The sequence below is a fragment of the Pimephales promelas genome, chromosome 3 (genome assembly GCF_988280905.1).
Source record: "Pimephales promelas chromosome 3, fPimPro1.hap1.1, whole genome shotgun sequence".
NCBI lineage: Eukaryota > Metazoa > Chordata > Actinopteri > Cypriniformes > Leuciscidae > Pimephales > Pimephales promelas.
Window position 1 is genome coordinate 18,032,501 of NC_142771.1, and position 16,932 is coordinate 18,049,432.

The window sequence follows — 16,932 nt, forward strand, 5'->3', positions numbered from 1 at the left end:
TATATATATATATATATATATATATATATATGAAGAGTTCAGATGTAAAAGCCTCTAAATGCCATTTGAAATTTTCTTCTTTGATGATGATTTTTATCAAACTTGTATATTTAAGTTCAGTAATTTCACTTAAATAACAATTAATAGGTAATTATCATTGCCATTTAAGTGAAATCACTGAACTTAAATATACAAGTTTAATAAAAATCATCAATAAAGAAGAAAATTTAAAATGGCATTTAGAGGCTTTTGCATCTGAACTCTTCATATATATATATATATATACATATATAGATATACACACACACACATATAAACAAATAACACAAAATAATACAATATAATATAATTAAAAATAAGAAAATATGAGTGTGTTTTATAATTAAAAATGTGTTAGATTTTATTAATAATTTAATCACTTTTTATTAAAAATAGTACTCTTGAGTCTTTTGTCACAATATAAACATTTATATGCATCCTGAATAAAAGTACACGTAAACATATATTCAAAAATCTCAATATTCAGATTCTTAGATGCATACACCTGACCACACACATTATCATTCTATAAATAAATTCGTAAAATAGCAGTTTCCTGTAGTCTCTCTTTTAAAGGAATGGCATAAACAGCATGTCCCATCAATGGTTGTTAAAGGATTGTGTCACTGTCAGACTTCGTGACAGCCAACCAGGCCACCAGACCTCACAGTCAGCAGATCAGAGACACGATTTCTGCTTGTGCAGAATCGCTATGCACCATATTCTGCGAAGCCATGGGGCCCGAGCTGAGACCTGAGAACTAGAGTCTCCCTGACACAGACGCAATCCAAACAGGCCATTAAAGTCTGATACATCCAACCTAACAATAAACAGACAGGAGTGAAGATCCAGATGGCAACATGTTCAACAAGTGTTTTCACCCGGCAGAACAAGGCATTCGTTCTATAGGGTCAGCGTAGGGTCAATGAGGATATGGACTGTGCTGACAATGGCTCAGGAGCACAAGGTCTAAACTGGGTCAGTAATATCTAGTGTTTTGCCGTGTAACATGACCTTCCATTTCCAAAAAAGCTGTCGGAGAGATCATACCGGTCTCAACACAACACTTTGATTTTAGTCAACATACTGTAAAGTCTCAAAATGCCATCTTCACTAGGATGGATCATGAAACCTGAGTAAAGCGATAGACAGGACAAAAAAAAAGGGAAAGTGATGAAATGGATAAAATGTAGTTGGAATTACTTTTAAAAAATGTACAAACCAATCAAACTGACTTTTTATGAAAGTCATATACATTTTCATCGTCACCACAGTTTAGTTTCCACCATATTTAAATGATGTATAGAAATTACATTTAATTTTTTGAGGGGGGAAATCGAAGTTGGCTTTTTTGCCAGTTCAATATTTCATTATTTCAATATTTCAATATTTCAGAAGAGAGAGTTTGATGGAAATAACACAGGTCAAGCTTAATATTTGGAAAACTATAAATAAAACAAAAAAAATTGAAATATGATTAAATTACTAAATAAAACTAATTAGAAATTAAATTAAATGTATTCTTTTTATTTCAACACTAATATTTTATATTAATAATATAATATACTGTATATACAGTATATATATATATAATATTGAGTATAATATATCATTTTCATACAATAAATATTGAAATGATGTGTTTATTTTATGCTTAGTTTAACCTTCAAATGGTCTTCGTTTCCTGTTTACACTTCTGGACTTCGGGGTCTATACAACCCCAAGAATTGATTGAGTAATTGTACAAAAAATATAAATTTTTAATCATACAAATAATATATATATATATATATATATATATATATATATATATATATATATATATATATATATATATTGTTTACTTCTCATCTATTCATTAATACTGTGTTTTTGGAGATATAAAGTACTTTTGTATCCATATACCACACAATTCCACAACAACAAACTACACCATTAGCTTGCATATAAAATATTATTTTATTATGATACATTGCATTTATGCTCTAGTACAAGGCCTTCATTTCTGTGTAAAAATTTTCAGATTTATGCCAGATTTTTTTTTTTGACACATGAAGAAAATATATTTAGTTTTTTTCACATTTCACATTCATTTCAATGTGGGGTCATATTGACCCCAAAGACCAGAAGTGTAAACATTTTTTTTTACATACCTTCAGATCAACCGAATCAAGCCCAGTTTTTTTTGTGTGTATAGATAGATAATGTATGAAAAGTCACAAAATCGTATTCTACTGAGAAGAAGGGAACATAAAAGTTGAAGAAACACCCATTTGTCTGCATCTGTGCGCATCACAATAACTTCAATGAACATACAGCAGATAAGCAAAAGTTAAAAAGACACCAAATGTAGCCTATACAATATGCAGTAGTTCATTCACATTGCCAGATCTGCACTGACTCAGGACGTGCCACATGAGCAAGGGCAGAGCAGGGCAGAGGGGTGGAAGTTTACAGAGGGAGAGATGAGCAACACTAGACTGTCTCAAAGAAACAGGTGTTTATTCCGGAAACAAGGTTGCATGGCTTTAGGTCTTTGGCTCTATTGCAAGGATCATTTGAGAGGCATTGAAGGAAACCGCAGGCACGTACCATTTCAAATGGTGGGGTGGGGGTGGGGGGAAGAGGGGAGGTTTCAAAACAGGATGTTAGAGAGGTGCCAATGTACCGTATCATGTGGAGGACTGACGGCCGACCATATTTCTGAGTCTCTACACATTCTCAGTCTCTCACAAATAAGAGATATTACAGGGAGCAGCACTCAACTAGCAATATTGCAATACTATATCTGATTCCTCTAAGGCTATTTTTATCAACATCACAGCAGAAATTGAATAAAAAAAATTGAACTGAATAAAATCTGCTTTTACATTTATGCACTTATAGCAGACACTGTATCTAAAGCACATTCAAAACAAAGAATGCAACAACATCAGGCAAAAATCCTTAAAAACAAGCTACAATAAAGTTATAATGATAAAATAGCAGTCCTCGTTTCTCTAAAGTGAAATTACTTGTCCAGTGTTGACATGTTTCTATTAAAACAAGAAGTTTGGGTTACCACCATTTAAAAGTTTGACGTCTGTAAGATAAAAATATATATATATATATATATATATATATATATATATATATATATAACACTTTCAGTTGGCAAGGGCACTTTTAATAATTTAGCAAAATTGCTAAATTTGACAGTAAAGACATTTATAATATTACAAAAAATATATATTTCAAATAAATGCTGTTCTTTGGAACTTAGTATTCATCAAAGAATCCTAAATAAAATGTGTCGCAGTTTCCAGAAAAATAGTAAGCAGCACAACTGTTTTCAACATTGATAATAATAAGAAATGTGTCCTGGGCACCAAATCCGCATATTACACTCTAAAAATGACAGGGTTGTTTCAACCAACGTTTGGGTCAAATATGGAGAAACCCAAACGTTGGTTTAAATTTCTGAGATACATTTTTAATACCCATTGGATTGTCCATATTTCACGCAAACATGTGTTGAAACAACCCAGCATTATTTAAAAATCATGTGACATTGAACTGAAAACTGGAGTAATGATGCTGAAAATTCAGCTCGGACATTACAGGAATAAATTACTTTTTAAAATGTATTAAAATAGAAACAAGCATGTGATTGGACAAAAGTCTGGGTAGTGAAACATGAGTCATCAATATTTTTGGTCAAGAGAAAGACATTTCGAACACAAAGGGGATCCGTCGTCATCATCTTGTTAGAACACACTAGCATAGCCTCAAAGCTAACAAACAAGGACAGAGAGCCACTAAACTGTCTTTAATGGATGACAAGTGGAAAATTAAAGAGAAGCAAAAACTGACTGACTAAAACAAAATGTACAACTGGACCTATGAATTAGTTCTGACAGTTTTCAGAGATGACTTACTATGAATAATGTCTCCGCTTGTTCAAGTCATCATGACGATGGGAGCTTTTTTGAGCAAGCATTACAACAGTGTTCATGACAACACTTTGTCACAGCTACAAGTGGGCACTATACTAGTCCATCACCCCGCCGCCGCTGGGTCGCCCAGCCTCAACCGGTCGCTCAGATATGAAATACAGTACCGTTCATCCATCAGCGGCCTGTCAAAAAACCACTCGTACCTCTGATAAAGGGGACGCCATAATGTAGTTTTAAAGGGCCTTGGACACAGACAGCTTTTACTAAAGTCTCTATCTTCTATTTCTCTTTCACATGCATCGCATTGTGTTCTCATTTCTTTTTTCGCTCATATCTCACTTCTACTCCAGCACACTTCAACACCCTGACGCTTGCCGATCGCCTCGTGTCTAGCGTCCTCACCTTGTGTGATTGCAACGTGCCGGAGCGAAATATACCACGTATGAATTCAGATCTACAGTCAGTCGCTGTCCTCAAATCCTATTCTCGAACATTTAATGAGGTAAGCAAAACCATGTCAAGATCAACAACGTCAGGCGAATTCTGCTAACACTGCATTGATACTAAGAAAGGACTCCAGCAATGTTAGGGACATGGCAGTATCCCCGCTCTCCTCTCCAGTGGCCTCTGACATTACTAATCTCCCTTAACAACAGCTATTCTGCTCTTTCTGATTATGTGAAATCATACTCATTTAGCTGCTTGATGATGTCACAGACCTATGTAACTACACTACATCGTTCTCTGTGGCAAGGCAATGGTAGCAAAGCATTATTCACACACCAAAACATGCACATCAGCAGTAGCTCTAAATAAATTTTGTTGCAATTATCCGTGTCCGTGATGGCCATAAGATTGAGATGTTTTGAGATTGAGATTTTGTCTTTTCGTCATTGTAAAATAAAACTCTCAGAATGTGGTCTTCATCTTACAACATAAATTGGTGCTACACACACACACGCCAGTTTCCATGTTTTATGGAAACACTAACCTTACCCCATTACACAAAACTTTCTGCGTCATTACATTTTCAAAACACTTAATTTAGTCTGATTTATAAGCTGTTTTCCTCATGGGGGAGCAAAAAAAAAAAAAGATCCCATAAGGTCAAAACTTGTATTACTATCCTGAGTTATAGGGACTGTGGCGAGCAGGACGAGGCCAAGGGCCGTGAGAGAACAGCGCGAGGCCGGTGGCTTGATTGATAATGAGCGAAACCGCACAATGCACCGGTTTCGTATCTCTCACGGAGGAGTGGAAGCATAAAAGCAGGAGCGACGACAGTGAAGGAAGAGAGAGGACCAGGCCTGGATTTATGTTGTGTTTTGTTTCTGTTTTATTGTATGTAGCAGCAGTCATCCGTGAGGAACTGCTGCCTTTACTTTAGTTTTGTATTCGTTTATTTTATTATTAAAGTCTGTTGAACGTTTGCCGGTTCCCGCCACCTTCTTCACATAACAACGAACTGTGTTACAGGGACATTTAGTCCTCATGACGGGAATACCAGTTACACACACACTCAACTTTCCTTGTCTCTTCAGAAATGTTATCAGGGTTAGGCACTCAAATGTCTCAATGGCTTATCATTCTGATAGACCCACCGGGACTGTATTTCTCCAATTTCAGTTCTAGCAGCCAAGCAACCATGAGAATCAAGACCTTACCCAAGCAAGCCAAGAACACACTAAACTCCAAGGCTAAACTCTACTGCAGTGACAAGCAGGGATCACTTTACATTCAATCGTGCAACCAAGAGTTTTATTTTCCAATGATGAAAAGGACAAAACATTTCAATCATACGGCCATCACAGAGTCACAAGCCGCTTTCCGACCAACTTCCAAGTAGTTACAGGAACTTAGTTATAGGAACTGTCCACTTCTAAACAGTTCTAAGAACTACTCTCCCCCAAACTCGGTTTTGCTGCTTGCGTTCGCACTGGCCAAGTGGCCATAGGAACTGGTAGGAGGGGTAACGCAAGCACGGCGACGGTCTTTATAGCGTCATCACTAGACGTAGCGCGGCCACATACAACAACAACAAACCAGCATGGAGGAGGCTATTGCAATGTTCCTGTTCTGCCTTGCCGGTGTTCTGACGATTCATGCTACCCATCGAGATTTGCTACTTACCGGTTATGCGCATGTGCAGACTCACCGTTTTTTTTTTTAAACAAAAGGTACATTTTCCTGTTATAATGTATCATTTCCCTTTAAAAATGCTTACTACCATATGAATATTTGTAAGGTCAGCCAGCTGAAAAAGATTAACTGAAAGTTTCAGTTACTATGAGGAAAGGTGTACTTTGACAAGTCAAAGATGAATATTTAATGATAATTTTTACTTTTCACACCGTTTTAAAAATAAAAACAGTAGACTACAGTATACAATAGCTACTTATAACTTAGAATTGTATTATAATTGTATTTCATATGACTTTAATCGGTATTCTGTGATCAATTCGCGCTACGGTAGCCGAACGGCTGCGTTTGCTAAAACACACAGCGTATGGCAGACAGCGCGCTACAAGTTCCGTGTTGACAGTGGGCATGACTTATAAGTGACTTAGAAGTTGAACCAATCAACGTAGACCTAGGGAAAGGGAACTAAAAAAGTCCTTGCTCTTGACTAGGTACTGAAAGAGTTATAGGAACTACGGTCTGAGGAACTAAAAAATCCCCAATTTAGTCCGGTCGGAACACGAGAAAAAAGGGTTATAAGATCGTTAGGTTCTAGGAACTGCAAAAATCCCTCTGGTCGGAAAGCAGCTACAGATAATGGCGTACTGGTACACACACTAACAGACCTGCAGTTTTTTATTTTATTTTACAAATTAAAGATCAAAAGTTTGGGTTTTTAAAAAAATAAAAAATACAGTAAATATTTGTAAAATATTTTTTACAACCTAAAATGGTTTCTATTTGAATTTATTTTAAAATGTAATTTATTCCTGTGATGCAAAGCTGAATTTGCAGCATTATTACTCCAGTTTTCAGTGTCCTACAGAAATTATTCTAATATGATGAATTGATGCTCGAGAAACATTTCTTATGATCATCAATATAAATAATCAGTTACATTTTTTCATGATTCTTTGATAGAAAGTTAAAAAGAACAGTATTTATTTGAAATAGAAATCTTTTGTAGCATCATAAATGCCTTTACTGTCAGTTTTGATAAATTTAAAGGGATAGTTCACCCAAAAAATTATATTCAAGTTGTTCTAAACCTGTAAACCTGTTTTTCTTTCTTCTGTTGAACACAAAAGAAGATATTTTGAAGAATGTCTGTAACCAAACAGTCGATGGACCCCATTGACGTCCACAATATATATATTTTTTCAATACTATGGACGCCAATGGGGTCCATCAACTGTTCTTCAAAATATCTTCTTTTGTGTTCAACAAAACAAATTCATACATCTTTAGAACAAGTTTAGTAAATGATGGCAGAATTAAAACTTTGGGGTGAACTAAATGGATCCTTGATGAGGGGAAAAAAAAACTGATCTTCAGAAAATCTTACTGACCCCAAACCTCTGAAGGGTAGTGTACATATTTTTTTTTTACATTCAACTAAAATCATTAGTTTTGTCAAAAACTTGTGGAGTTCATGCTACTCGTGTGCTGCTGTTAAGAAGAGGGACAAACCAAATACTAAGACTTCTTTAATGAAATTTTTACTCAACATTTTAGGCTGATAACATTATTAACAATTTAAAAAAATTGTGTTAAATTAGAAAATATTAGCACTTGCACAAGTGGTCTCTGTCCCCACTTTTCATTTAAAAGCTACCAATATGAAATGTGAATTATGAATGTGTCTTCAATGTCAGCACAGGCAAAAATTTGTGGGCACAAGATCTGAGGCTTCCAAGTGGGAAATGTATACCATTAATGCATCTTTATTAAGTAATCATGGTATAGATTTCCAGTGCTGAAGGGCAGCGTAGGAAGTGATGATCTGCCTTGTGCAAGGCATGCGTCTGACTTGAACGGGCAAACTAATTAAATCCAGAGGTGAGAAACTTCATCGCCCCTGTGCCCCAGTCTCAAGATGCCCATATATCAGAGTCATCCCATGACCCGCTGTCCCTGAAATGCACTTGTGCTCCCAAACTGAGAAAACTGGACATCCTTTAAATGTCACAAACAGCCGACGGCCTGGCTTTTACCAGCGAAACAATGAATCTGTTGTCAAACCCTCCATTTCCATGCAGAAACAAGCCTGAGGAGCTGCCATGCTCTTTCGGGAGTGAACACGGACGTCCAGCGAGCCTGCAGTCTGATGGCAGCGCAGGCGTCTCTACTAGGAAGCAGAGTCGGGACTTAAATGGAGTTTGGGCTGCTGACAGGTATTAATACGAGACAGAGACTCCAACTTGATCTGTGTGTCTAATGAAGGCCCGTGGGACAGGGGGTGACCTGGCCCCCCGAGATGTCTTGCTTTCTTACTTATGGCATAAGCCTGGCAGAGACGTCGCAAGCTTTGGTGGGGCCTGGCAATGAGTAGCCTAGAGGTTCAAGTCAAGAGAATGCATTTGATCCTCTCAGCAGATGAAGCCATCGACAGCCTAAAGACAAGACAGCCCACCATCTCACTTGCAAGATGGCAGGTGACCATTTAACAGATGCTTGCATAGTAGGGTTGTTACGACATCAGAATATGGAATCCAATGATTCTTGATTCTAGTTTCAATACCATTGCAAACAGTAAAATTGCATAAAGCACACTAGCTATACAAACTCCTGACCTTTTGTTTTGTTCCCCATTGAGCCTTTTTTGAAGTTCAGTTGCACAATCTTACTTATGATGAGGGCTTGGCTCAGTTTATGTGAACGTTAACAACATGAACAAATAAAATGACATTCATGAACCAAACCTTTGACAAACTATCGGAAAACACTTTAATATGCTGATTTGGTGCTCAAGAAAGATTTCTTCTTCATATTACTAAAGTTGACAGCGGCAAATTGTGGAAACTGATCGATTTGTTTTTAGGGAAGTTCAAAAGAACAGCATTTATGTCAATCAAAAATCATTTGCTACACCATATGTCTTTGCTGTGACTTTTGAATGCATCAATATAATGCATCCTTGTGGAATAAAAGTATTGATTTCTTTATAAAAAACGTTGAACGGTCGTGCCACGTTAAAATAATGAGACAAAGTCGTAATGTTTTAAGTATAAAGTTGTAACATTACAAGATTCAAGTAGAAATACTTTGAAAAGTATTATATTGTTACTTAACAAATAAATTGTTTTGATTTGGCACAGAAATACCATTATTCCCTAATTTATAGAAAATAAATACAAATATACTGTTTTAAAAAAAAATTACAGTAATTTAACATATTCAAACTGACGCTCAAATACAGTAATATTCATACTATTTGTGCTTGACTGCACAGTGCTCACACACTTCCACATGTACATTATACCATCTGAGTTCAGCATGTCTGTAAACAGTCCAGAGAGCCGGATGTCTCTATGCTGAGGGACGCAAGGGGAGACAGAATGTCGGCTCTAATGGCCAGATCAAAGGGAACTCCCGCCACTAGTTTTACATGGACATCCTGCAGTGACATGAAACAGCCTCAGCCATGCAGTGAAATGAAATGCGAATCTGAGTCTCAATACCTTATCTAAGGGCAGGGAGAGATAGTATATGTATATACAGGTCTGGTCAGCAGTTCAACATCTCAAAGTGTCTCCACAAATAAAGCTTGGCTATAAAAGATGAATTCTATATCCATGCACCAAGTTGTCTGGCAACGGTAAACAGCCTACACTCTGCTTAGCGTCGAGCCAACATCATCTCTGGACCGTGGGCAAATCAATGTAACATATGGTTCCTAGTACCTAACTGATCTAAAGGTTTTGACTTTCTCCATTAAAAAAAAGTCACACTATAGGCAGAACCACAAACTCTCAACAATAGCATTAACAATTATTTCTTAATTTTACATTTTATAAAGCAATTTATATTAATTACCTATTTTCAAAACATTTTATATTGTTTAGTTTTTTTTTTTTAAATTACAGCTGGATTCTGTATACTTAAATCCTGAGGCGAAAGCACCCTCACATTTTTGTGTTGATTTCAAAATCAACAAGTATACTGTCAAATTAAAATAATAATAATAAGAAGAATAGAGAATTTGCATATAAAAATTAAAATAATAATAATAATAATTATAAATAGGGCCTATACCTTTCAAAAGTTTGGGGTCAAAATATTTTTTAACAAGTTTGAAAGAAGAACTATTACAATATAAAATGTTTTCTATTTGAATATTTTTTATCAATATTGAAAATAGCTATGCTGAAATTTGATGAATAAAAAGTTTTAAAGAACAATATTTATTTAAAAACAGTAGAGTAAACAGAAGCATGACATCACTGTCTCTTCTGATTCCTAATTTTATCCAAAAAAAAAAAAAACATACTAGCACAGATTTGTGCATAATCATGCATTATCACAAACACAAAATCATCTTTATATTGATAACAAACTTCAGGACATCTTTTACTTGTGTGTCCTCTAAAACAAATCAAAAGTCTGTAATGATGAGCTGTAAAGGAATGTCAGCTGGCACACCTGACAAAAGCCACTGTTTCCTCTCATCTGCTGTGCTCAATGCTTCATCATTCATGTCAAACCACGGCAGACCCACAAACATTGCTAAATAAGAGACATGGCAACCCACAAGCTGGGCCCTATTGATAGGGGTTAATAAGGAATGATGTTCCGGGCCCCAATGTATACTTTATTAAAGTGTTCTAATTTAAGATTCTAGATTACGAATCTTATGTATTAAAAAAAATAGATTGCAACATGTTTTTCACTTTAGGTGCATGCAAAGCTGTGTTGAAGCAGCAAAAAATACTGTGGAAAAATCCGAAGCACCAGAGGTCTGATTTCAAATCGTATTTCAGCAGGCTATATCAGAGCACTTTTCTCCAGTCCATGCTAACAAAGCTAAATGCTCAATTAAGTGTAAGTGCATACATGTAGGATACATGAACATCCTCGTTAAGAGGAAAACTATCTGACAGACAGTTGAACGAGGCAGGCAGTGTTCAGAGAGACTGTTACTGTGACCTCTTCGGAGCAATCAGTGCCTCTGTGAATGATAATCACTAGTTCTGCGGAAAATGTACTGAGCAAAATATTTATATGAAGCATGTCATTCAACTAGAGGTGTTTATTTACAAGACAGAAGGTGTAAAATTAGCTAATTTGATTGCTTTACAGAGAGCACTTATTTCAACCAATGAAAGCTCTGGAGGAGAACTTCTGTGTAAATGGCTCTTCCAATAACAATAGAGTATAATAGGTTTTAGAAACAGAAATGTTACATACAATTCTAAACTGATATGACAAAATGATACTTAGAAAATGTTCTAAAGGCAAAAAATGTTTAATGACAGGTATAGCTCACATTTTGAACCATAAAAGCACAATGAAACCATTAAGATCAAACTCTAATGCCAAGTTATTCAAGACTAATAAATTCAGGAGCAGCCTACTTTCAACCAGATAACTTACTAAAAGCTGCCAGAACAAGTCGACCAAATAAAATTGCCAATTTTTTTTTTACCTTTCTCAGCAAGAATTAAAGGTTTTTCTTGTATCCTAGGTCCTTCGGCTCGTGTTCGTTCAAATCCACACTGAAACTTTTGCTGGTCTGGGAGAAAGTCCAGGCTCCGGGCAGCTGTCGCTTACGCACGGGTGTCTTGTATGAAACCTGAGAAACACCTCAGGTAGGATCATCACTTCGCCTTAAACTTGTGACACTCTGCCAACTTCTCCCAACTGTCACACTCCTGGGGGATACAAATTGGATTAGGACCAACCTAATGGTAGATTATAAACATGATTATGGACTTACGTTCACTAGGTATACCTTAACACGCTGACAGTGAAGAAGTGAAAATAAACAAGGCAGTTCTTGCGTTGTCATATAGATGGATGCACGAAATCATCTAGATAGTTTTAGTTCAACGATTAATTAGTTAAATTAACCACAGTTTAGAAATAAATTAAACAGCTGAATAGAATTTATTACTTGACACTTGACAGGCAGTCTGTCAACTGATTGCAACAGCACCATGACCTGACATGATGTAGATTTTCGCGTTGCCCATGAGCACGCTGAAGAAGATGTCCGGTTTGGAAATGATCCCGTTTTAAAAGGCAACCAAGTGCTTTCTGACAGCGCGTTAATTTATGACCTCCATGAAGTGCTACAACAGCCAATACTGGACTCTCTTATGTCGAGTAGTGTTTTATTCGTGAACAAGTCCGTGTTTTCAACAAGTCGTTAATAAAGTGATGACTTTGAAGCATTTCCTACTGAAAGTCTTACCTCCCTTGACTAAATTGTTGCAGTTTTGAGTTTGAACAGCCTTGGAGAACTGTTTTCCTTATGAACGAATCAGCCATCTGAATGAACCGAGACACTCTTTCAGAAGTCTCTTAAATTAATCATTAGACACGCAAATTTTAATAAAAGATTATATTTTGGTCGTAATCGGTTGAGTGAGTGATCCAATGACTCACATAGCACAAGCCGTTCAACAGATTCAAAGGATTTTTATTCAACAACAGGATTTTGGTCAACACACCGAATGAATTATTTTGGTCAACAGACTCAAAGGACTGACAATGAGATTTATGGGCTATATAGTGTTGTCAATATAGGCTTACAGGCTTTATAGAATTTATCTTTTGGAGAATAGAAGAGTTCTGTTCATTCGTGCTAAGGAGTTAATACAAAGCAGATTTTCATATGTTTCGCAATGTTCTATGAAGAACTGCATTAAGTCATGCTTCAATATCTGAAGATGAAAACAGGAAACTAAATGAATAGACTGCATTCATGGATATGATGAGATTCTCTGTTCTCTCTCTTCATTTGGGTTTGTGTGTATATTTCCAGAGGATTTTAAATGGAAGAAGTTAAATCTGGTGCATGAATTTGCCTATACAAAAAGGCTTTGTAGAGAATAGACTACATCATACACAACAATAGAGTATTCAGAGTTGTAATTCACAATGAAAACTCAGTAATGGACTAGAAACACCAAGTAGTCTGTGACATGATGTATTACTATTCAGCTTTAATTTAATATTACTTGATGTCAGATTTTTCATACTGTTAATGTTGCCATGCCAAATTCAGTAAGGTCCTCATAACATCTTCTTTTTCTCCTTGCACGCAAAAGCATATTGGGCAACCATCAATAATATAATATAATATAATATAATATAATATAATATAATCAATCTAAATTATTAATATTTTAAAAAAATGGAAATATTATAATTAAGTGACAATCCCCAATTTAGTTTCCTTAAAGGAAACTAAAATAGTTATTTAAAAGTGTATATTGAGATATGACCTGGATATGACTAACAGACTTGATCTTGAACTCATTCCCAGACAGAAGCTATCAATCCACCTGTCTCAACACCTGTCATTTCATCTCATAATAGCCTTCTGGCAGCACAATGGCTCAACCTACTGGTCATTTGTAGTAATACACTAGAACACTAGATTTGAGCATCAGAGCCCTGTTGTTCAAAATTTTTAATCTGGATCAAAATGATCTAGATTTGGAAACCCCACGTTTTGCTACCCAGGATCAGGTAATCCAGCTTACATTTGTGCTGGTTTTTCAAAGCAAAATAGGATTTGATCACTCCTAGAAATCTTATGTTCATTCGTGAAGAACTCAAACGTTTTGAGAGTGAACACAAAGTTATTGGGAATACAAAACATTCGCAAGAGAACACATAAGCATTAAAATTCAGTTTTGTTTGCCATTGGCAGGTGTTTGGGGATTGTTTTATGGTGGCAAAATCTCTCTCTTTTTTCAGTTCACTGTACTGTAAGGCTTAACAGGTAATGTCTATTTCTAATTTACTTTAACAGTTAAACAACTAATCAAGAGCAATATAAAAGTATAAATGTGTGCATACATGACATGATAAAAATGTTATTTGTCAGTACATTTTTGCTGCTGAACCTTCAAATAGGATCAGTATCCTGATTTTTTTTTTATCAAAGGTACCCCAATCTTACTAAAAAGTAAAAGTAAAAAAATAAATAAAAAAAAAAAAAAAAAAAAAACTGACGATCTGATCCAGATTTAACCCAATCCATTCACCGAAATCTGAAATCTTTTACAATGTGGTAATAAAAACAATCATTTATTTCCATTTATTTTGTGTTAACGGAAAATTACAAGCTCTGGATGTAACATAGGTGCATTTTAAACTATCTACTTGCTGTCTTACCAACCTATTTGATTTTATTTTTTAAAATAAAAATGTGTCTTAAAACTGTTTAGAAATAGATAATGAAAACAGAGCTTGGTTCAGTCCTAAGTTTAAGTGTTGTTTTTTTTGACACTTTTATTAAAAAGTTTTTTTATTTATAATTTTTTATTACATCAAGTTAAAGTAAATTAAAAGAGAAATTTGTAGCTTTCACTTTCAATTCTCAAATAAGTTTTCTCCGATTGGATCTGCATTATAGCAGCTTCTACAATTAGTTAATGCTGCCCTCGTGTGGAGCACAGAAAAATAGACAGAAAAAAATTGGAATTGATTTAGAATAATTTACTGGCAATGATGAGATTTTATTCAGACGTCCATGTGTCATAGAGTAGATAATTTTATAGTAGTTTTATTTATAGTTTCCATAGTTTGTTCTATTCTATTCCTTTTTTTTTTTTTTTGGTGAAGCTACTTTTACTATACCTTAAATATATAACTTAATAATAATCATAAAACTTAGGAAACTGTTGCTGCTCCAAGTTAAATCACTCATCACAAAATTTACATGCAGTGCATCTTCCAACATTGTTCTTTCAGACAACAGTTTATTGAGTTGACTCGTGGAATTATATGATTCAATACGTCAGGCACCTCGAGTTATACATGTTATAGACGGAGTGAAGTAACAGACATTGAAAACTATGCACATACTTACATCCTGGAAACACTTCTCTCTTCCTACCCTGTCAGTAAGAGTTCATGTAGGCTTAACATTGTGAAACCAAACACTCCCAGAAGCCCTGCATCTCTCTGTCTGGAGAGGGACATCCCATAGGGAGACCTAAAGGGGATGAAATCACATCAACATAATAGGGTCCCGTGTCACAGCCGTGGTGGTCCATACATGCAAACAGATACCGGATGAGTAGGAGCCTTCTCCACTCCTGCTGTGTTGTCTATGCGACTCACTAAAGGCTTCTGGTATTTACACCACAGCTGAACTGACAGACGGAGTGTGGAAGGGGGATTTAGATTGAACATTTAATCTAGGAGTTGAGGTTCAGATAGAAAGTTGATCAGTTGCTGGTCAGTTACTGAATTTGAGTTTAATTCACTTCTCTATATCTTCTGTATACACTGTTTTCTTCAACGCATTCTCACCCCAAGGCGTCACCTTTGACCATGCTTCAATATTTGACGATTTAGGCGCCCTAGCGTCAGTCACATGACGCGATCCTACGGCGTCATAAAACTGACGCTAAAGGAAAAGCGTCAGTTAGATGACGCGGGTTAGGTTTAGGTCTGGGGTAGCAACGCATTCTCACCCCAAGGCGTCACCTTTGACCATGCTTCAATATTTGACGTTTTAGGCGCCCTTTAGCGTCACTTACATGACGCGATCCTACAGCGTCATCTAACTGACGCTAAAGGAAAGCGTCAGTTAGAGGACGCGGCTAGGTTTAGGTGTGGGGTGGGGGTAGGGTACACGCGATCCTAGGGCGTCATCTAACTGACGCTAAAGGGCGCCTAAAGCGTCAGATATTGAAGCATGTCCAAATGCTTCCCAAGGCATCAGTTAAGTGACGCCTTGGGGGTGAGAATGGGCTGTCAATATTTGACGTTTTAGGCGCCCTTTAGCGTCACTTACATGACGCGATCCTACGGCGTCATCTAACTGACGCTAAAGGAAAGCGTCAGTTAGAGGACGCGGTTAGGTTTAGGTGTGGGGTGGGGGTAGGGTACACGCGATCCTAGGGCGTCATCTAATTGACGCTAAAGGGCACCTAAAGCGTCAGATATTGAAGCATGTCCAAATGCTTCCCAAGGCGTCAGTTAGGTGACGCCTTCTGTCTGGATGTTTATTTTGAGCTAATTTCAGTGAAGGTATGGGCATGCACTCTGCAATTTTAAATAGTCAAAAATAGATATTCATTGATATCTTAAAATTTTTAATATATTATTATTATTATTATGTTTTGTTCTATTAAGTTTTACTTCTCCCCACTCAATTTCAAGCAAAAGTGTATACATTATACATTATTATTATTATTATCATCATTATTGTGTATCCTTTCTGTTGTTACACTATTTGCTTGAAATAAATAAATAATAATACATAATTATTATTCTTCTGGTGAAATCAGGTTCTGCCTATTGTACAGGAAATAATCTGCATTTCCTTTTTCATTTCACCTACGGTGAGAAAGCAAAGGGGCCTTTAAATTTGCCTTATTGCTAAAAAACAAACAGGCCCAGCCCAGATGAGAAAAAAGTAACCTAAAAATAACCTAACGAGAACTTTATGAAAGTTGCAGGACTTGACAGTTTCACAACATAGACAAACAAGATCGTATACCCTCTTAAAAATTAAGGTTTTCGCAATAAGATCCATTTTAGGTTTATATCACTCCATTATCAATTTTATCACATCACAGCAATATTCAAGTAAAACAAGAGTACCTCCCATCATTTTATCTGGTCCGAGAAGCCATTTCACACAGATGGCAATAAGAAAGAAAAGACTATTGCAACTTCTGTTTCAAAGTCTTTAAAATAACGTCTTGGGTAAAGAACATTATAATCTCAAGAACCTTTTTCCACTATAAAGAACCTTTTGTGCATTATAAAGATTTGATGGATGTAAAAGGTTCTTCATTGTAACAGATTCCAA

At 36.0% G+C, this 16,932-nt stretch overlaps 1 long non-coding RNA gene across 1 annotated transcript in view; it reads right to left on the reverse strand.

Annotated features, from left to right (window-relative positions):
- Positions 1–11,377: 11,377 nt before the first annotated feature.
- Positions 11,378–16,932, reverse strand: part of LOC120489454 (uncharacterized) — a 29,005-nt gene continuing 23,450 nt past the window's right edge. The window contains exons 11-12 of the long non-coding RNA XR_016155092.1: positions 14,977–15,102; positions 11,378–11,803 (exon numbers count right to left, since the gene is read on the reverse strand). This is a non-coding gene — a long non-coding RNA (uncharacterized LOC120489454). The remainder of the gene's footprint in view (positions 11,804–14,976; positions 15,103–16,932) is intronic.